General features: G+C 45.3%; 1 protein-coding gene across 6 annotated transcripts in view; it reads right to left on the bottom strand.

The window, feature by feature from the left end:
• SGCE (sarcoglycan epsilon) overlaps nt 1-19,320 on the bottom strand; it is a 449,332-nt gene that overhangs the window by 16,282 nt on the left and 413,730 nt on the right. The gene's annotated exons all lie outside the window — the stretch shown is intronic.

Raw genomic sequence — 19,320 nt, 5'->3', positions numbered from 1 at the left:
ATAGGCTGCAGAGAGTTTTTATAAATTCTCCCCTGACCACTGCCTTCTTAGACTCCCACACGATATCTAGACTGATGTCCACCTTTTCATGGTCCTCAAGGTAATGCGGAAGCATTTCTTCTATGTGGGTGTGGACGAGTTGGTCATTAAGTAGGAGGGCCTTCAGCTGCCATGGGCATCTCATGGGAGGCGATATCACTTTGGCTTAAGGCGCTATATAAATAACAAATCATTAATCATGATCACGTTTTAACCATGCTCAGCCCTTCCAGTGCGTGGTTCAATATATATCTCTGCACTATCTCCGCTGTATCATTGTGGGGTATAAGGCTTGAGGAAGCTAGAATCGTATCTATCCTAAAGAACATTTTGTACATAGTTTTTCTCTGTGGAGTGAAAGAATGGCGAGAAGTTCCTTAATAGCTGTGCCAAAACCTGTACATTGCGTCTATCCGCATTTTTGGTAGCTTAAGTTGTATCTAATGTTGGGTCTAGTACACAGTTGAATCCTCCCGCTCGCTCCCAGACTATTATGTCGCCCTATGTAAACTCGGTTAATATCAGTCTAAGAGCCTCAAAGAATTTATCTTTTGAATCATTTGATGTGTATTATGAAATCAGGGTAGTTAAGATGCCCTCTCACCATCCCTTCACCAGAATATATATCAGAATTCCAGGCCTTTTTTACCCGTTAGTCCAGTGAAGTTTGCATCCTTATTGGCCAATATTGCCACCCACTTTCCCCCACAAAGACGCAAAGAACCCCCTAGTGTAATTACTGGGTGCAAATCGTTTCTCATCTATGCCCCGTTTCCTGGAGGATAATTACCGTCGGATTGCGTTCCCCCAGCTGTCTGTTCAGCGATGTCCTCTTTATTGGTGAGTTTAGCCCCTGCGTATTCCGACAGATATATAGCCGACTGTCAGCCATTCAGACCTAGGATCTCAGTTAAGACAACCTCTCCTTTTTGTGCAACGATGTTACTGTGCATAACAACTTAGATGTTCCCAAAAACTTTAACCTACCAACTATTAAAGGATAGTTCCGGGACTTTTTTTTTATTGTCCCTAAGGTTCGGCCATGTGTTTTTAAGCATAAATCGGTAGATCGTATAAAACTTTCCTATGGACCTTACCCGACTTTTCGTCCATTAACGCACTCGAAATCAGCTGCCATTTTGTGATAATCCTATCACTTTCCGCATCGCCCTGGCTGACCTGCTTTTGCGGCACTAAATCAAAACCCCTGCCCCTGAGCCTGACATCAGCAGACGCGCACCGCCCATTTCCCAACGCCAAAGCACGTTTCGTGTCAACAATCGCTGCGCCTCAGCTAATGGAGTATCGCCATGGAAATGGCAGGACGCCTCTTTCCTCAATAAGTATAAACACACCGTTTCACAACACACAGCAGCCGATTTCCGATTCCATTCCTCTCTCTGTGTTACTTTGAGTATTCTGTGACTCGTTTCTGTGCTCTGGTCAGCTACCTTCGCCACTTCTAGGCCTTGTGAACACCTGTACCATCTCTGTAAATTATTTTACTTTCTTTACCACACAATGGCTACAATAATGCCGTATATGTACGAGCCCGAGTACACCGAGGAGGAACTACTGGAAAGGCAAGCACGCGAAAACGATGGGGATTCGGACGGCAGTTGGGAGGACCAGTCAACGGATGAAGAGCCTGGACCATGTCGCATGGACGGCGTCTCCACCTGGTGCACGTGCAATCGGTGCGAGCTAATGCCAACTGAGGAGGAGAACTGCTGGTGCCGTGAAAATTCCGGGTGCTTGGCCTACATTTCGGAAGGCGAGCCAAGTCCGCAATGCATCACCGAGCTGCCAGAGTTCGGGGAAGCGTGCCTCTCACGGACCGTGTTGAGGATGATGATGGTGCTTATGCACGAACTTCGCGGCACTGTTCGTCCGCGTAATCCGAGTAACAAGTAAGTATACTCTGGTTGTGATGTCAGTGATGCCACTACTATTTCATGGTCGTCTCCCACATATAAAATTACATCTACATATCATTCGAACGCATGTAAATTGGTTCCATTGCATCTTTCTTTTTCACAGGTGGTACAGGCTGGTGGCCTATCGTTGCTTCACTTGGTGGCTTCACGGGAGGCTCGGACACCGCGTTCGGAGAGTAATACCTGCCTGTGCGGTACTTGCCATTAGACAACATTTCCCCAGCGACAGTGGACAATACCGCGGATTTTCCCTGGATGTGCTGCAACCGGAACTTTACAATGTGTAATGTTTATTATTTATGTTCAATTGAAATTAATATCTAAAATAAAACCCAACATATATTTTAACAATGGTTGTTTTGATTTGATTTGATTTGGTATTTATAAACTCACCCCCCTGCCTTCCATGTACCAGATCCTGCAGCCTGCCTCTTACATGCAGTTAGATGGCCTCTCCTTGGTGAGGCCCTGCGGCAAACGAGTCTTGTCTGCACGACCAGCGCCCCAATCCACCCCCCGCCCTATCAACGGCAGTTCGCACCGGGGTACTTGCGCTGGCAAGTGGAGCTGTCGGGGAGCGATAAAGGCCAAGAGGTTCCAAAGACCATGTACACTTCAAAGTGGTCTATAGAGCATGGGTTGTTGTTCCCATGTCTACCTCCAGACCCCGTGTCTCCTGCCAAGCATCCCCCCTCACGCTGGACGCCCCCCTGCAATCCACATAAGTGTGTCTCCATTCACAAGTCTTCCTGTGTCTTGTCTGCACGACCAGCGCCCCAATCCACCCCCGCCCTATCAAAGGCAGTTCGCACCGGGGTACTTGCGCTGGCAAGTGGAGCTGTCGCGGAGCGATAAAGGCCAAGAGGTGCCAAAGACCATGTACACTTTAAAGTGGTCTATAGAGCATGGATTGTTGTTCCCATGTCTACCTCCAGACCCCGTGTCTCCTGCCAAGCATCCCCCCTCACGCTGGACGCCCCCCTGCAATCCACATAATGCCACGACATATACACGTCATTCATTCTCAAACACACCTCTGTTTCGAATTCTTTATAACCCACTTCAGATTTCGAATGAGAACTTCTTTGCGCTTTGCTAGTCAACCCGTGAAGGTGCTGGTTATCTGCTCTTCGTCTCTGTGAACTTCCGTGACCACTTCGAGCAAACTCGCCAGTTTGCAACCTGTGAACTGCTCCCTGTTCTACGACAAGAAACTACTCTGATCCCTGCATCTAATGTTTGTTCGTCAAGGTAAGGCCATGTACCATAATCATTTTGCGTCCAATTTTTAAATTTATATCTATTTGCTAGTAGTCATCAAATTGCATCCATGTTTTCTTATCGTTCAAGACAGTACATGCAAGGAACTAGTCACATGTTCTGACTTTAGTCAAATTATTTTTCTATTTTTTTAAAGTTATTCATATACTTATCCACATGTGAATAACGTGTGTAGTTCCAAGAACCTAAACGAACCTTGCATTGGACCTTTTATGTGTCATTTAATTTTTTAACACATTGGTATTCATTGAGAATTGTTGATCCTTACTTTTCAGAACTTTCCACAATGCCTGCCTGTTCCATTGGCAGTTGCCCTTCTAAGACCCATAATAAATCTGAAGGTACTATAATGCATGTTTTCCCTAAGACAATAGATCAGATAAGAGAATGGGTTAGATATTGCGGATATCCACCGTCTGAGCTTGAAAGTAGAGTCCTAGAAGTCTTTGCGGACAAGAGGGGTGATCGATACCGCATCTGCAGCAGGCACTTTAGCTCAGACATGTACTCCACATCATTGCTAATAAAGAAGAACACACCGCGAGCGAGGGGAAAATTGCTCCCAACCGCTATTCCCACTCTATTCGTCCACATCCCTCCACTGGTGAGTCAAGTTTACGGATCTAGCTCTCGGCCTTGCGGTAGTGTGTAGCATTAGCTAACAATAATTTCCCCATTTATGTACCCACTCAAAATGAAGGCGGAAGATTCTCCATCCGTGTCGTTATTGCAGTCATCAGCCACTTCAAGCGCCTATCGGGTAATCTTACTTAGCTATTCTGCCACTGACTTGTTTTAGGCATGTAAATCAATACTTTTAATTTATCGTGTAATTATTTTACCTAATGGTACACCATAGTACTCGTCCTCTAGTCTTTGTTTACAAACTTAATTATTGTTATCCAAAATAATGCAAGTACTGTCTTTCAGGGAGATGCTGAGGAGTCCAACGCATTGACGACAACCGTTGATGTCACTCAGATGCTCGAGGTACTTTTCCGGACAGTTCCATCGATGGAGATCATCAGATCTTGCATTCTTGTAGCGTGATTGTTACACACAATGTTTCTTTCGTTTTTAGCTATTGATATCCTTCTGTCGTCGCCCTCCTATGTGTCTTCTTTTTTTCAATATTGTGTTCATTACTAATGAAAGTCCTATGTTTCAGGGAGTCGATGGAGCATTAGTCCAAGAAGAAGGGGGAGCATGCAGTTACGGGTCGGCGCAACAGCTTGCAGAAGTGTGCACCGCAGTTACAGCGTCCCTTGATGTTCTTATGCATTCCGATGTATGGATACTGACAGTTCGATCAAGCGAGATCATATGACGTGATTACATCCGCTATACTTCTTTCTTTATTAACGCAAGTACTATGTTTCAGGGAGATGACGGAGCTTCTTCTACAAGAACATCACCCCTAGTAGTCGATGCAGATCTCTGGGTGGTGACACTTCCAACGATCGAGCAAATCGAATCATATTTAAATGTCCATTATTTATTTTTGACAACTGATCATTTGTGCATGTCTATTCAGATGAGCCGTTGACGCCTGCACAAAGTTTATGTTCTTTCCATACTAATGCAATTACTGTGTTTCAGGGAGTTGCTGAAGCGTCATCTTCAATAATATCATCAATGGAAGTCTATGCGGAGCCCGAGGTATGGATCTTGACAGTTCCATCTAACTAGATCAACAATGCCTGAATAATTGTCGTTAGAATGTTCTACACAATGCGTTGATTCGTGTTTTGCTATTGAGATGTACGTGGGTATTGGTCCCCAAGTACATTTTGTGTTTTCAATATTATTATACGTACTAATGAAAGTTCTATGTTTCAGGGAGTCGATGGAGCGTCAGTGAGTGATGGATGTGCTTATCGTGAAAATATAGTCGTTGCATCGCAAGAGGAAGTGGAGACATGCACACACGAGTCGGAGCAACAGCGTCCAGATGTTGAAGTTCGAGGCAAGAAAGTTTCAAAGAAAAGAAAGCAAAAGAAGGTTAGTGTCCCGGTCACTATATTATGTTGTTTTTCACTGTTAATAGTTCAATACTGTAAGTTGTGTTTAAACTGAACATCCCTTTTCCAATCTGTCCTCTAGTTGCGAGTGGGTGTACGAACTAGATCTACACAGACAGTGAAGCGAACGAGAGATGTTGCTTGTCAAACCTTTTGGCAGGGACTTGAGACTGGAGATGCATTGTGCCAATCGGAAGAATATGAAGTGATTGACAACGGACCTATACCACCACCAGTCATTGATAGTGAATGTCCTCCTGGTAGTTCGGATGCAGTCGGAGATAAATTCACAGAATCCACACCCGCAAAAACTAAGACCGCGAGAAAGTTGAAGAAATTGTTTTTTTCTCCCATCGCTGGTGAAGGAACAGATGTTTCAATGGAAGAGAATGTAATGGACGACAATGAAACACCATCAATATCACTGAACATAGCGGAAGATGATATCAGAGATTCTACCTTTCATGTGAGTGACATGTCCTCAACGTTACAGGCCGAACCAGCTGGGATGCAGAGTGACAGTATAAGGAAAGAGGCCAAATTCATTGTATTTGATAGTTGTTTGATTGATATTATTATTATGCTGAAATGTGGGCATTTGGTTGGTGGGGAAGTATGTGGGGAGCCATTGATTAATGTGACTCGTGCAATTCGAGGCACTAACCTTAAAATACATGCCACCTGTACACAATATCATCCGTTCTCATGGTCTGCACAACCCATGCTGGGGCAACTGCCAGCAGGCAATCTACTTTGTGCAGCGGCCGCACTTTTTAGTGGTTCAAGTTTTAAAAAGTTACAGTATTTCTTTCAGTTTGTGGGAATCCATTTCATTGCGAAAACTCAGTTCTACAAATACCAAACCGATTATCTATTTCCAGCCATTAGCGAAGCTTGGAGAATGGAAAAAATGTCTATTGAAAGTACATTCGCGGGCAAACGGTTCAGGCTAACCGGTGATGGACAGTGCGACAGCCCAGGATTTTCAGCCAAGTACTGCACCTACCACTTTCAGGACATGGAAAGTAAGAAAATTGTGAGTTCGGTGGTCGTTCAGGTGTCACAAAGTACATCCTCAGTGGCCATGGAGAAAGTTGGCTTTGTAGCATCATTGCAAGAACTACAATCGCGGGGAATGGTGATCGACCTGATAGCCACGGACAGACACGTTTCAATTGCCAAGACAATGAGAGAAGAGTACAAAAATATAAATCACCAATTTGACGTATGGCATCTTGCAAAATCAATCAATAAAAAAATGTCGGCTGCAGGTAAAAAAAAAGATATGCAAGGTATTTCACAGTGGTCCAAGTCAATCAGCAACCATCTTTGGTGGAGCTCAAAAACATGTGGAGGGCCGTTGGAAATTCTACTGGAAAAATGGCGGTCAGTAATGCTACACTGTAGCAACGTTCACCGCTGGAACACGAACCAACATTTCCACAATTGTGAACATGGCCATTTGTCCACAGAGGAGGCACGGAAGAAGAAGTGGTTGATTCCTTCATCACCCACTCACAAAGCCATTGTAAAGATTGTATTTGATAAAACTATAACAAGAGATTTGAGGGGACTCACGGAATTCTGCCACACAGGAGATTTGGAGGTGTTCCACAATATGTGCCTAAAGTACAGGCCAAAACGATTGCATTTTGGCATGGAGGGCATGATAAATCGGACTCTTCTAGCGGTCTTGGCACATAACCATAATGTTGGCCGTCAACAAAGTAGGACGACCGGAACTTTAGGGACACTTCGCTACAATAAGGCCTTCACTAAAAGAAGTAAACAATGGGTGATCAAACCAGTGTTTGAGGATATGCAATATGAGTTTATTGAGAGACTTATTGTCGATGTCATAGATAGGCACATACATGGAGTTGTGAACGAACCTGTGCAGGGGACAACTGTATTGCCACCCAACATTGCCTCTGTTCCATGTCCACCTAAAGCAGAGCTCATTGAGAATTACACATCGCGGTTTAAATGATAGTAATTTGATTGTCTGTTCTCTCGAGTCTCCTCATGTCGCAGGCCCATTGAATATGTGTAGCTATGTATTGTGTAAATAAAAGTGATTGCTCAGTGTACATGCAATGTGTCTCTCCACCCTTGCCCCTCCCTTCACCGTGCAGTAGTGCGAACCACCCGGGTGTCACCTGTGACTTTGCTCTCGAGTCTCCTCATGTCGCAGGCCCATTGAATATGTGTAGCTATGTATTGTGTAAATAAAAGTGATTGCTCAGTGTACATGCAATGTGTCTATTCCACCTTGTTCATTTGCGCATTAAATTAAACCAAACAGTAATATAAATCATTTTTCAAAAAATATAGAATGTCTCCGTATTTATGGTTTTCTGGGGCTGCAAAGCACGCAGACAAAATGCAAAGATGCAGTGTAAATTTCAAGTCCTGTGAGATGGCCTTACACTGAATGTAGCTAACTAGGAATGTGTGCTCGTTCAAAGTGAAGGTCAGCTGCTTTGATTTTTTGCTCGGGTGCCGGAATGGCCCACGACTCAGTATAAGGTTCTATTGTTATTTGACCTTGACAGGCCGGGACCATCCCGAAAGACTTCTTTTTGGGGGTGTGGTGCAGTAACGTGAAAGATAATGAATATAATTTCAGAAACGAAAGCCATTTAATGTTCGTTCATTAGAAGAAATCACGTCGGCATAGAAGGAGTGGTATTTCGTGGCTGCCCTACGCACAGACACAATGGAAAATGCAAATATAATGTAAGTAACTCTTTAGATGAGTTTATACCGCAATTTAATTACTATACAGTAGCTTTAAAGACGGGTTAAGTTGTACTTGTTCGTTCTATGTGGCATATTGTTTTGTACCGCGCACTATCTTGAGGAGAACCATCTCCTTTTACGGAAGCACCTCAAAACCTTCCTCTTTGCTTCTGCTTTCTCTCTCCCTCTCCCCTGCTACAACTGGTCCACTGACTGCGACCTCGGTCCTGGGCCCTTCCACTCTCCACCTGCACTGCCTCCCTGTCAACCCCTGCACTGGGGGACTGTCTCAGTATCCTACAGCCCCCCCTTCCCAGCACTTGTTCTTCACTTACCTTGCACTCGCCACCAGCTGGCCCTATGTATTTATTATTTTATGCTACTTACCTTGTACTCCACTTCCCCCCTCCCCTTCCCCTTCCCCTTGCACTTTTACCTTCCCCCTACCCCTGCACTTGCGCGATCTGAATTACACCTGGCCTAGTAGGGTCGTTGTCTGTCTTCTCCTTGTCCCCCCCCCTCCCTGCCTTGCCACGCCTTGAAACACTTCATCAGTGACGAAGTGGTCCACTGGCGCTCAGGCGGCTCTGAAAAAGGCGGAGGAGAGGGGGTGGGTTACTGGAAATGACGTATAATACCCAGTTGAACTGTCCTAGCTATGAAACAATTTCCCGACCTAATATAGAAAATGAATAATTTTAATAAAGATCTGATGGTGAGACTAATTTCATTTTTTATGTTTTTAAAACAGGTACATTCTACATTACTGTCCGTGTCACGAGTACCAGACACCGGCGGATGGCTTTTACAGCCGCCAGTTGCTTCTCCGCGTGAACAACGTTACCACCCTGACCATTTTATGGGACGATCGCCAAGTACAAGTATGCCCTTGCGCGGTACTAACGGCTAGATGCAACATACAGACCATTGTGGTGGCCTAGTGCCTCGTTGTTGGAACAGCCATGCGATTATCAGTGCGACCGAAGAGCTTATTTTATCGTAAACCAACACCCTGTGTACTGCACACGAACATCGCTTGCCTCAAGACGAACTATTTTGGATCGAGAGCAAATAAAAATGCAAATCGCTGAATATTCTCTAAACATTTGATGTCAAATAAATGTACTTCACCAAATTTACAATCTTGCGGTTTGATTTGAAAGTACAGTTTCATATTCCGAATTGTGGCGCGCTGTGTTGTGAGCTGATCTGTGTTGGTTTCCGGGTTCTGTGTGGAGTCGCGTAGAAGACGCCTGGGCGCGTTTGCCTACGCAGCACAGTCACGTCACGGAGAGAGGCAGGGAATATGAATGTTTTGATAAAGTCTGTTTCAGGGGCGGGGGATTTGATTTAGTGCCGCAAAAGCAGGTCAGCCAGGGCGATGCGGAAAGTGATAGGATTATCACAAAATGGCAGCTGATTTCGAGTGCGTTAATGGACGAAAAGTCGGGTAAGGTCCATAGGAAAGTTTTATACGATCTACCGATTTATGCTTAAAAACACATGGCCGAACCGTAGGGACAATAAAAAAAAAGTCCCGGAACTATCCTTTAACTGTTAGATTATTGTGAATAACATAAGCACCTAACATTTATCTTAGTTGCTAAATTGGCATATATCAGAGAACCCTGGACCCAAGGGCAACCCCCTCCCACACCAGCATATACTAAACATCATAGCCAGGACAGTAAGATTGACACCTCTAAGGGTGATCAGTGACTCGAAGCCTGCAGTGCCGGCTCAGTGATCTCTTTCCCCGAGTTCCCCTTTCCAACTTGGTCATGCATGAGTGTTCTTTTTGAATTTGACCTCAGAGTTTGCTCTGCTTCGTCATCGTATTGGATTATACCTCTTAAGGTTCCTAGTTTAGGTCGGGTCTGTTGGGACCAGGGGAAACCGTGAGCGGCCTGCTAGGGTGACATTTACTTCTTGCCCCCTGCTGTGGTTCTGACCTCTGTGGGTTTTGCTTGTACATCCTTGCGTTTCTAGCCAGAGTGTCTCCCCATAGCTCCCGGTGTCCTCTAAGGTCACAACTGACTTCATGGAACCTTCCTTTTCAAACAGGAAGCCCCAGCAGTATTTCAGTCCTTTTCCGCGGAGCCACTGCACCCACTTTCTGAAGGCCTTTCCTTTCGTCAGCACTGACAGATCATGAAACAGGGAGATTCGGGCCTCCTTGAATTGTACAGGGGGTGATTTTCGGGAACTAGCCATCGGTCTCTCCTTTGTGCGGGAAAAATGCACCCGCGTCAGGACATCAGGAAGGATATTCTTATTAGGCTGGAATTAACTATACATTCTGTGGGTTCTGTATGGGTGGAGGTTTTTCGTATCACCCAGCATCACAGAGTACAGGTCCCTCATGTATGCCTCTACGTCTGCATCTGGAAACATAGTGGGAATCCCACGTAGACTTGGTATTGTCTGTGGCAGCGTTGTTCCAAGCTCGGAGACATGTGCTTCTAGTAGGGACTGCTCATGATTTTTCTCGCACACTGTCTTCAAGGTCATTCAGCTGGACCAGCACTTTTTGAGAGCTTCTCAATGCTGCTTTTAATGTCGGCTTTCAGTTCCGCTAGGAAACAGTGTAGGTCTTGCTTTGCTGCAGGGGCGCCCCGTTTTCTTCTGTTGAGGGTTGCACATGGACCTTGACTGTGACTTGGAGGTGCTTTTCCTTTGAGGCCTTTTGTGCCTATATCAGTGACTTAATTTACCTGCTAGACTGGTTTTGCCTTTGTGCTTCGTCATTGAGGGGCGATGTTGTTCTTTTGCTGCTCTGTGGTAACAGGGATTGTCTATCTGCTTTGTGGCCCCTTGCTGTGGTTGCGGTGTAACTCATCTCCAACTGGCTCAGAGTGAATTTTGAATACCCTGGTGGGTAACCCCTCCCCGTCTCAATCCCACCACGGTGCACCCAGGCATTCAGGGATTCTAACCAGTCACTTTCCGGTCGTCTCTGTCTCCTCCAGGCTTACTGTTGTGCGCGCTTCAGGGCCTTTTCTGTGATCCTCTTCCACTGATTAGGACTTCATGCACCGCTCCCCAGCTACTGCTGCCATCTCAGGTGCCCTACATTGCTCTCCCGCCGGGTTTCAGAGGTTCCGGGCCATGTTCCAGAAGAGGCCACGTACACCGCTTGCAAGCTCCCCTGGATGACTCTCTGATCCGCTCCGGTCTCGTGCCCCCTGGTGTCGAGGCTGTAGGCCCCATGTGGGATTAGCGCCAGCTGCAACTTCAATCTCTATTGAACGTCAGACATTCATTGGTAGTGGGAGCTAACTCCTACAATCGTGTCGAATGCCTCTGGCCTCTGAAGCCGGCTGTGTCTCCCCTCAGAGCGCTTCGCCCACCATGTTGAATTTCAGCCCACTCCACGTCTCTTACGACGACTCCTGCACTGGTTCTTTGGCACTTCCAAGGGGGCTTGGACACTCCTGCCCTCCCTACTCACCGATGGGGACCGATTCGGCGGGTGGGGTCGTCCATACAATGGCATAGGAGGGCCGCATGGGCCATGGGCCTCAGAGCCACACTTCTGATTATTGCAACTTATTTCAAATTTCATCGCATTTAAATTAGATACAATCAGGCGAAAATATCCACAAAACAAAGACGCACTTAATGCCTGAGTTGTGTCTTTATGCAACAAATAATGCTGCAAACACTTGAAAACTAGGTGCACTTGCTCCCTTCAGTGATGCACCAAAGCAAGAGGGCAACTCCCAAAGATCCGAGCAATCCCCAGATACATTGACACCAGCCTCTGGGATTTCAAATAGGGATTAACTCACAAGGGGTACCCCAGCAACTGGATGCATAATACTATGACCCCCCAAAGTACTCTTTTTAACAGCCATATGACCCTTGCAAGCCTATCAGATCGCTCTCTGGCAGAAAGGGGTGCACTCTGAACAAATATAGCCAATGCCACCTGTAAAGCTGTGTTCTTTATTCAGTAAATACATTTGACAACACTTTAAAGCACAAACATGACTCCGCAATTTCAATTACAAATACTGTACGTTTTTGGCATTGTATAATTAATGGTGATCGGGTTTCACTGATTTGATCAACTTTACATGTATTGATTTGTGATTGATCAAAGTGGATGAATTATTTGTATGCATTGTATATGTTTTAAATCAGCATTGAGTTTAATCCAGTTAAAGATCGATTTTATAATGTGCAAGGTTATTTTTTTAACTATTGCAACTTTGCAATAAAATATGTTTGTTTGTTTGTTTATTAATTTGGTAATGCGCACCAAACCCTTAGGTAGCTAGGCGCAGCAGTACAAGTAGACTTAAAGCTTAGTTACAGTGCATATCACATGCATATGCATAAATATACATACATACATGGAATATATAATACTGCCACCACTGGTTACAGTAGAGTGGAGGCAAGTGCTTACATATTAAGTGATGCATAGGCAGATACAATAGGTGTGGTCAAGCGTGTCCAGTAGAAAAGGAAGGGTTGCAGTCTGGGGGTAGGTAAACCAGGTTATGAGTCATTAGTATGAAGCCATTTGAGTACATTGTGTCTAAATTTAGAGTAAGGTTGTTCCAATCTGAGGTCAGGTGGAGAGTGTTCCAAGATTGCGCTGCTTTGACTGGAAAGCTAGTTCCACCAGCCGTAGTTTGTTTGAATCTGGGGATCTCAAGCATGAAGGCATTGGCTATCTCATGGAGCGGACAGCTGTTCTCCTGTTGATTCTTTCCGACAGGTATGGAGGTGCTAAATTATTGAGGCACTTGGAAGTGAGGGAAACTGTTTTGAGGAATATACTGTCATTTATTTTTAACCAGTGAACATCTCTTCTAAATGTATAGATGTGCTCTCTGTTAGGGATATTAGCGCTGCTCTTAGGGCATTGTTTTGCAATCTTTGGATTTTATCCGTAACATATTTATTGGCTCCTGAGTACAGTGCGTTACAGTAATCTAATCTGGACATTATGAGAGCATTGGCCAGGGTAATGCAGCTAGTGCCAGAGAGAAACAGTCTGCAGGCACAGATGAGTTTGCACGTATAGGATGTTGTAGAAGCAAGTGAGTTGACTTGTTTCTTAAGGGTAAGTGAGGAGTTCAGGTAGAATCCTAAAGTTTCAACCACAGGCATCACCTTGATGAGATTGTTATCAATATTGAAGAAGGCGTAACTAGGGCTATGTTTTTTAAGATTGGCTTCAGCGCCTAGGATCAGTATCTCAGTTTTATTGTCATTCAGGCAAAGGCCATGTGATGCCATCCATGCCTGAATGAGGATATCTATCCTGTTTACCAAGGCCGAGTCCTCTACAAAGTTGCCCGTAAGGGGTATGAGGATCTGGGTGTCATCTGCATAATTTGTGTAGGTGACAACCAGTTTGTCCAACTTATCAAACAGGGGTTTAGTAAAGATGTTATACATAGTGGGGGAGACACACGATCCCTGTGGAACTCCGCAAGGTATTTGAATGGGGTCAGTGGAGGCTGATGGGGAGAAGACTCTCATTGTATGGTTAGCTAGAAAAGATTGGACCCAGGCTATGGCCTCCCCTGAGAAGTGGGCAGCCGACCTGAGGTGGTTGCATAAGACTGCATGATCCACCAGGGCGAAGGCCGCCAATAAGACCAGGAGAAGTAACATAGCTGTTTTTCCGTTATCCTTCAGCTCCTCAATTTGTGTCTTAAGGTCTAGCAAGGCTGTTTCTGTGCCATGAAGGGGGCGGAAGCCCGATTGCCGTGAGCCTAGCAGGTGATTAACTTCCAAATATTCCTGAATTTGCAGGTAGGCTACTCTATCAATGATTTTGAGTAGAGAAGGCACGGTGGTGATAGGTCTATAGTTGGTCGGGATGGTAGGGTCTAGAGTTTGTTTTTTAAGCAGGGGGAGGACCCAACATTCTTTGAGATTGATGGGTACTGTATTTGTTTTGAAGGAGGCATTATTGAGCTTTGAGATAATGGGGGCTAGGTCTCTAGCTGCATTCTTTTGTTATTTGCGCTGGGCAACTGTCCCTTACAGTTTGAGGGTTTGAGGGAGAGTATGACTTTCTCCTTCTCAAGGATAGAGATTTTCTTGAAACTGAAGGGTGAGGTAGTTTTGTTCCAAGTGTGTTGGGGTGGTTGCTGCTCAGAGGGGAGCAGTGTGGCCTTTTTGTTAGCTATTTTGAGTTGGAGAGATGACATTTTATCCGATAGAGCATTTTATATGTTAGTACACCATAATTTTTCCTTTGGGACATTGTCTGTAGGTGGGATTGGGGGTTCCATTTTACGAAGAATGGTAAAGAGTTCCTTGGTGTTGGATTTAGCCTTTGCAATTCTGTCGTTGAATGTATTTTTTTTAGTATTAATTATTTCAGTGTAGCACAAGCCACCTTCAGTGCGGTACTTTTGTGCTGTGTATTGAACAGGCTGGTGATAGTGAACACTTTTGAACCTTTTTACAGTGCACAGCCAGGCACCTTCATGTTTTTACCGCGATAATGCGATTTTGAGTACCCTATACTCAAAATGGCTGCTTGTCTTAGTACAAGCCTTGTTCATTGCGCCATCTTCTTTGTTGCCCATCTTCCTTTCTCCTGAGATACGAAATTGCCATACACTTTCGTAGTAGTCCAGCCCTTTAAGTTGTAAGTGAACTGGCAGGAATTAGGGGTTTGGAGTGTCTGTTTCCATTCCACACTTGAGCCAGGGTGACCTGTTGCTGGCCCGAATGTGAGGTTTCAGGTTGTCCCGGACAGGACAGTCTCCACCTATTTGAATGTTGCAGGTCCCATCCGTAGGTGGGCTGGGGTAGGCCTCAGTCCAAATTCTGGATGAAATGGTAGGACCTGGACCCTTCAGGGATCACCCACCACAACATCCAAGCATCTGAAGTCGAAGGAGCACCAGAGACCCGATGGAAAGCATTGGCCAAGTCAATAACCACACACCAAAGCAACTGCACTTCAAAGCGACTGGGTAGACCTGAAAAGGTTGACTGCCTCCTCTGCAATGGTCCGATGATCCATTCTTAAGCCCTGCTTTGCATCCATTGTGTTCCCAATGCCAGAGTTGTCACTGGATCTGTGTTTGGCCTGCACCTGAATGAAACTGGACTGCACTGCTGCATGGGCACCTTACCACCTGGTCACTGGAAAATGTGCAGGCATCCTCATTGCTCTGTTTGGACCTCACCACCTGTTGCTGCCATCTGCATGCAATCACTAGGAAGGGTCGGCTGGAACTGCAAGTCTGCCTGCATTGCTCTTGAGAGCCTTGCAACCCTGCCCTGGGTCCTACCAAGGCCTGTTTCCATCTGCCACTCCTGGGTCTATTGTTCTGGTGGAACTGAATTCGAGCTGTCTTAATCCTGTCTCAGGAGGATAGCTCAGGGGCAACGTGCTCTCCTTGGAAGCAAAACACTCTGAGCAACATAGTTTTGATTCCTGTGTCCGCGCTTAGAAACCTCTGGGTATTAAGCACGTTATAAAAAACCCACCATATGATATCATGTATACAGACTGCATTGTCACAAGTCAGGGTCTGGGGGTTGAGATAGCTTTTATTATATATTTTTAAACGCCCCTATCTCTATTGATTTGCGTTGGGAGTAAACTGTTTTTTTTTAAAGTAGCTAATTTACCGGGCAGTAGTGGGTGAAGCCTGTGTCAGGAGTCCTTTCGATAGTTACCTAGGGCCTGAGGTCTGGTAGTCTACCCTGCCATAGCTGGAGGACTAACTGTGAACTTTCTACAGTGGCTTTTTATAACCCCCTGCTTCGTAACATCACATGCCTGTAACACGTAACTCTGAAAAGGCTAGTGATAGACTTCTAAAGTAGTGCTCTTGCGGGTTAAGGTATACTGGCCATTTGTCAGCTTGTAACACCACTCTAAATCTTTTCTCTCCACTTTACCTACTATATCATGCACAGTCCTGTGATTAACTGTGTGAAATTCTAAAGTGGCAGGTAGCCATTTTTGTGTTACCAAACTGTGGTTGGACATATGCGATTTTACTTACCGTTAGAATGTTGATTGTTGCAGTAGATGCTTTCTTATGTCTAATAAATAGTACACTTTTCTACTTACTGGTGTGGATCTCCGTCGCTTAACAGTGCTTTGCACCATGTCTCTCTCCTCCTGAGTCTAAAAGTCACTCTCATTTTAAGAGTTTGGTCAAACACTAAAGTGTAAACTCGTTGCACCTTTAAGTTACTTTCTCAGAACCCATCATCAGAGCAGGTTCTGAAAAGCCTTCTAACTGGAGGCTTGGACTTTTAGCATGAGATAAGACCCCCAGTTTTCCTTTCTTGGTATAAAAGAGGCAGCATAGCGCACCCTGGCACATCACACTACTTTGCACAGGTGCTGTGCCCCATTGGGTCTCCTAAGCCACTGCCTGCATTGGCATATACGCTCATATATGTCTTTATACAACTATGACCTGTATTTCACCACTTCTACAAAGTGCACTGAATGATGCAGAACGCAATTTGCCTTCCATGCTTGGTGAACATTCTCTCAGCAGCGTTTGTACTTAACATTGACAATTGGGTTTTTAGCACACCTGCATGGCCACACTGCATCTCTCATCACTGGGGTTCCTGCCCCGCATCAATTCCTTCATCTTAAAGGAGGACCGCTCTGCCACCACTCCTTCATCCCCTTCAAGGGGGGGCGCAACGCCTATTGCCCTGTCCTGTATGTGGTGTTGGCTTCCACTGCCCCTCCTTCCCTGCTGTTCACCCTTCCATCTCTGCCACTTCCAAGCCCTTACCTGCCCCTCATGCCATCTCCCAACCCGGACATGGCTGCGAGCCCACGCTGACATTATTTATTTATTCGTTTTTGTATAGCGCTCAGCAGCCCAGAGGCATCGTGGCGCTTGTTACAGAAAAATTACTTACTTACAGCTCAACAGAAAAATACATGTTTACATTTGAGAAAATACATAAAGGAAGGTGGTGCAGGAATGGTGAGGAGGAGTGAGCAAGGTGATACTTGTTGCAGAGGAGGATACAGTTGTAGATAGAAGAATAGATAATTGCAGTGAAACAAGAAATACAGTAAAGGACAAGCGGTAGAGGGGCAGTGGGGTGAGGGCTGTTTAGTTAAAGAGAGATGTTGTTAGATTCTTGCGGAATGCCAGTAGGGAGGTTTCTGCTCTGAGGGTGGTGGGAAGCTTTTTCCAGAGTTTGGCAGCTATGTATGGGAAGCCTAACCCACCTGCTTTAGCCCTGTTGGTGTGGGGGGTGACCAGGAGGTTGGTGTAAAGAGTGGGTGTGTGGCGTGTGGAGGTAGCTCTCATGATTGTGTCTGACAGGTAAGAGGGGGCTGTGAGAAAGAGGCATTTGTGTGTGAGAGTAAGGATTTTGAAAGTGATGCAGTCTTTTACTAGGAGCCAGTGTGTTGCTTTTCTAGCATGGGAAATATGGTCTCTTTTTGGAATGCTCAGGGTTGCTCTTATCGCATTATTTTGGGTGATTTGAAGTCTGTTTGATTTTAGCTGAGGTACTGGTAAGGAGGGTGTTGCAATAGTCGAGTTTAGCCCCTATGGTGGCTCTGGCTATTGAGAGACAGTTCTGTTTGGAGAGGTAGGGTTTTATAGCATTGATGAGTTTGATAGTAAGTGCCAAGGCTGAGGCAATGGCGCTGACCTGTCTTGTCATGGAGAGTGTGGCGTCAATGTGGACCCCTAATGTCTTGACAGACGTAGAGGCGGGTATGATAGTGCTGTCCATGTTGGAGTATAGTTTGTCTAGCGTGGCTTTCTTGTCTAAAATGATAATCTGAGTCTTTTCTCCATTGAGGCAGAGGCCATTGGCTGCCATCCAAGCTTGAATTGTGGAGTAGATTTGATGTAGTGCGTTGGCATCTTGTTTGTAAGAGCCAGTAAGTGGTAGGAGAACTTGTGTGTCGTCAGCGTAATTAGTATACACTATGCCTAGTGTGTCAAGTTTGTCAAGGAGGGGCTTTGTAAAGAGATTGTACAGTGTTGGGGCTGTGCAAGATCCTTGGGGGACTCCGCAATGAATGGTGTTAGGGGCTGCGTTAGCTATGTCGGAGAATACTTTTATAGCTCTTCCTTCCAGAAAAGAGGTGATCCATTATGCTGCTTCTTTGGAAAAATTTGCTGAGTGGGTGCGGTGAGGGTGTTGTGATCTACAAGATCGAAGGCTCCCGAGAGGTTGAGTAATAGGAGGAGTGCTGGCTTGCCCTTGTCCATGATCTGAGTGATCAGGTTTTTGTGGTCAACCAAGGCAGTTTCTGTGTCATGCCCTTTGTGGAAGCATGATTGCCTTGTTCCTAGGCTAGAGTAGGTTTCAAGATAGTGTTGGATCTGGGAGTGGGCTGCTTTGTCCAAGATTTTGAGCAGAAAAGTGACAGTAGTTATGGGTCGGTAATTGTTAGGCTCAGCGGGGTCTAAGGAGTGTTTTTTTTAAGAGGGGACAAACCCATACTTCTTTGAGGCTGGTAGGGACGATACCTGATTTGAAGGATGCGTTGATGAAGGCTGTTAGAAGAGGGGCGAGGGAGTTAGCACATTCCTTAATGAGCTTAGGTGGGCATATGTCTCCTTTACAAATGGATGGTTTGAGGTGTTTAAGGATGTTGATGACTTCAGTTGCCGAGATATCTCTAAATGAGAATAGGTTAGGTGGGATGTGTTGGTGAGGCAGGGCTTTATAATGGTCATGAACCTCCTTTTGTAGGAGTTCAATTTTGTTGAGCATGGCAGATTGTATGCTGGCACACCAGGCCTCGTCTTTGATGATCTCATCTGGGCTAGTGGGTGGGGAGATGAGTTCATTGAAGATGGTGAAGATTTCCTTAGTTGGGAGTTAGCATTGGTAATTTGGGTATTATAGGAGTTTGATTTAGCCACGGTGATGGCATTTTTATACTGGAGGGAGATTGTGTTGAAGCTCTCTTTAGTACTATTGCAAGGGTTAGTCTGCCATATTTTGAGGGCTTTGCGTTTGCTGGAACGTAGGGCTTGTAGTTCTTCCGTGAACCAGGAGTTGGTATCTAGGGAATTTTCGTCCTTTTTACATTCAAGTGGGGCAATGGCGTTGATAGCTTTAGTTAGGGTATCCTTGTAAATGTCCGCTAGGATGTTTGGGTCTTTAGTTCAGGGATCTCCAAGTATGGTGCTAGAGTTTATTTGAGCTTCTGACTAGTGCCTTTGGGGCATGTGAGAGAGTTTTGGTGGTGGAGATAGTGGGTATAGTGAATTGGATACAATTGTGATCGGTCCAAGGTAATGTGGTGTTAGAGATGATGGTGGTGGAGCAGTTGTGGTCAGTGACCCAGTCAAGAGTGC

This window comes from Ambystoma mexicanum, chromosome 2q (genome assembly GCF_040938575.1).
Source record: "Ambystoma mexicanum isolate Mex_15411 chromosome 2q, UKY_AmexF1_1, whole genome shotgun sequence".
NCBI classification, from domain to species: Eukaryota; Metazoa; Chordata; class Amphibia; order Caudata; family Ambystomatidae; genus Ambystoma; species Ambystoma mexicanum.
Note: the sequence above shows the minus strand (reverse complement) of the source record. Positions and strands in the feature narration are given on the sequence as shown.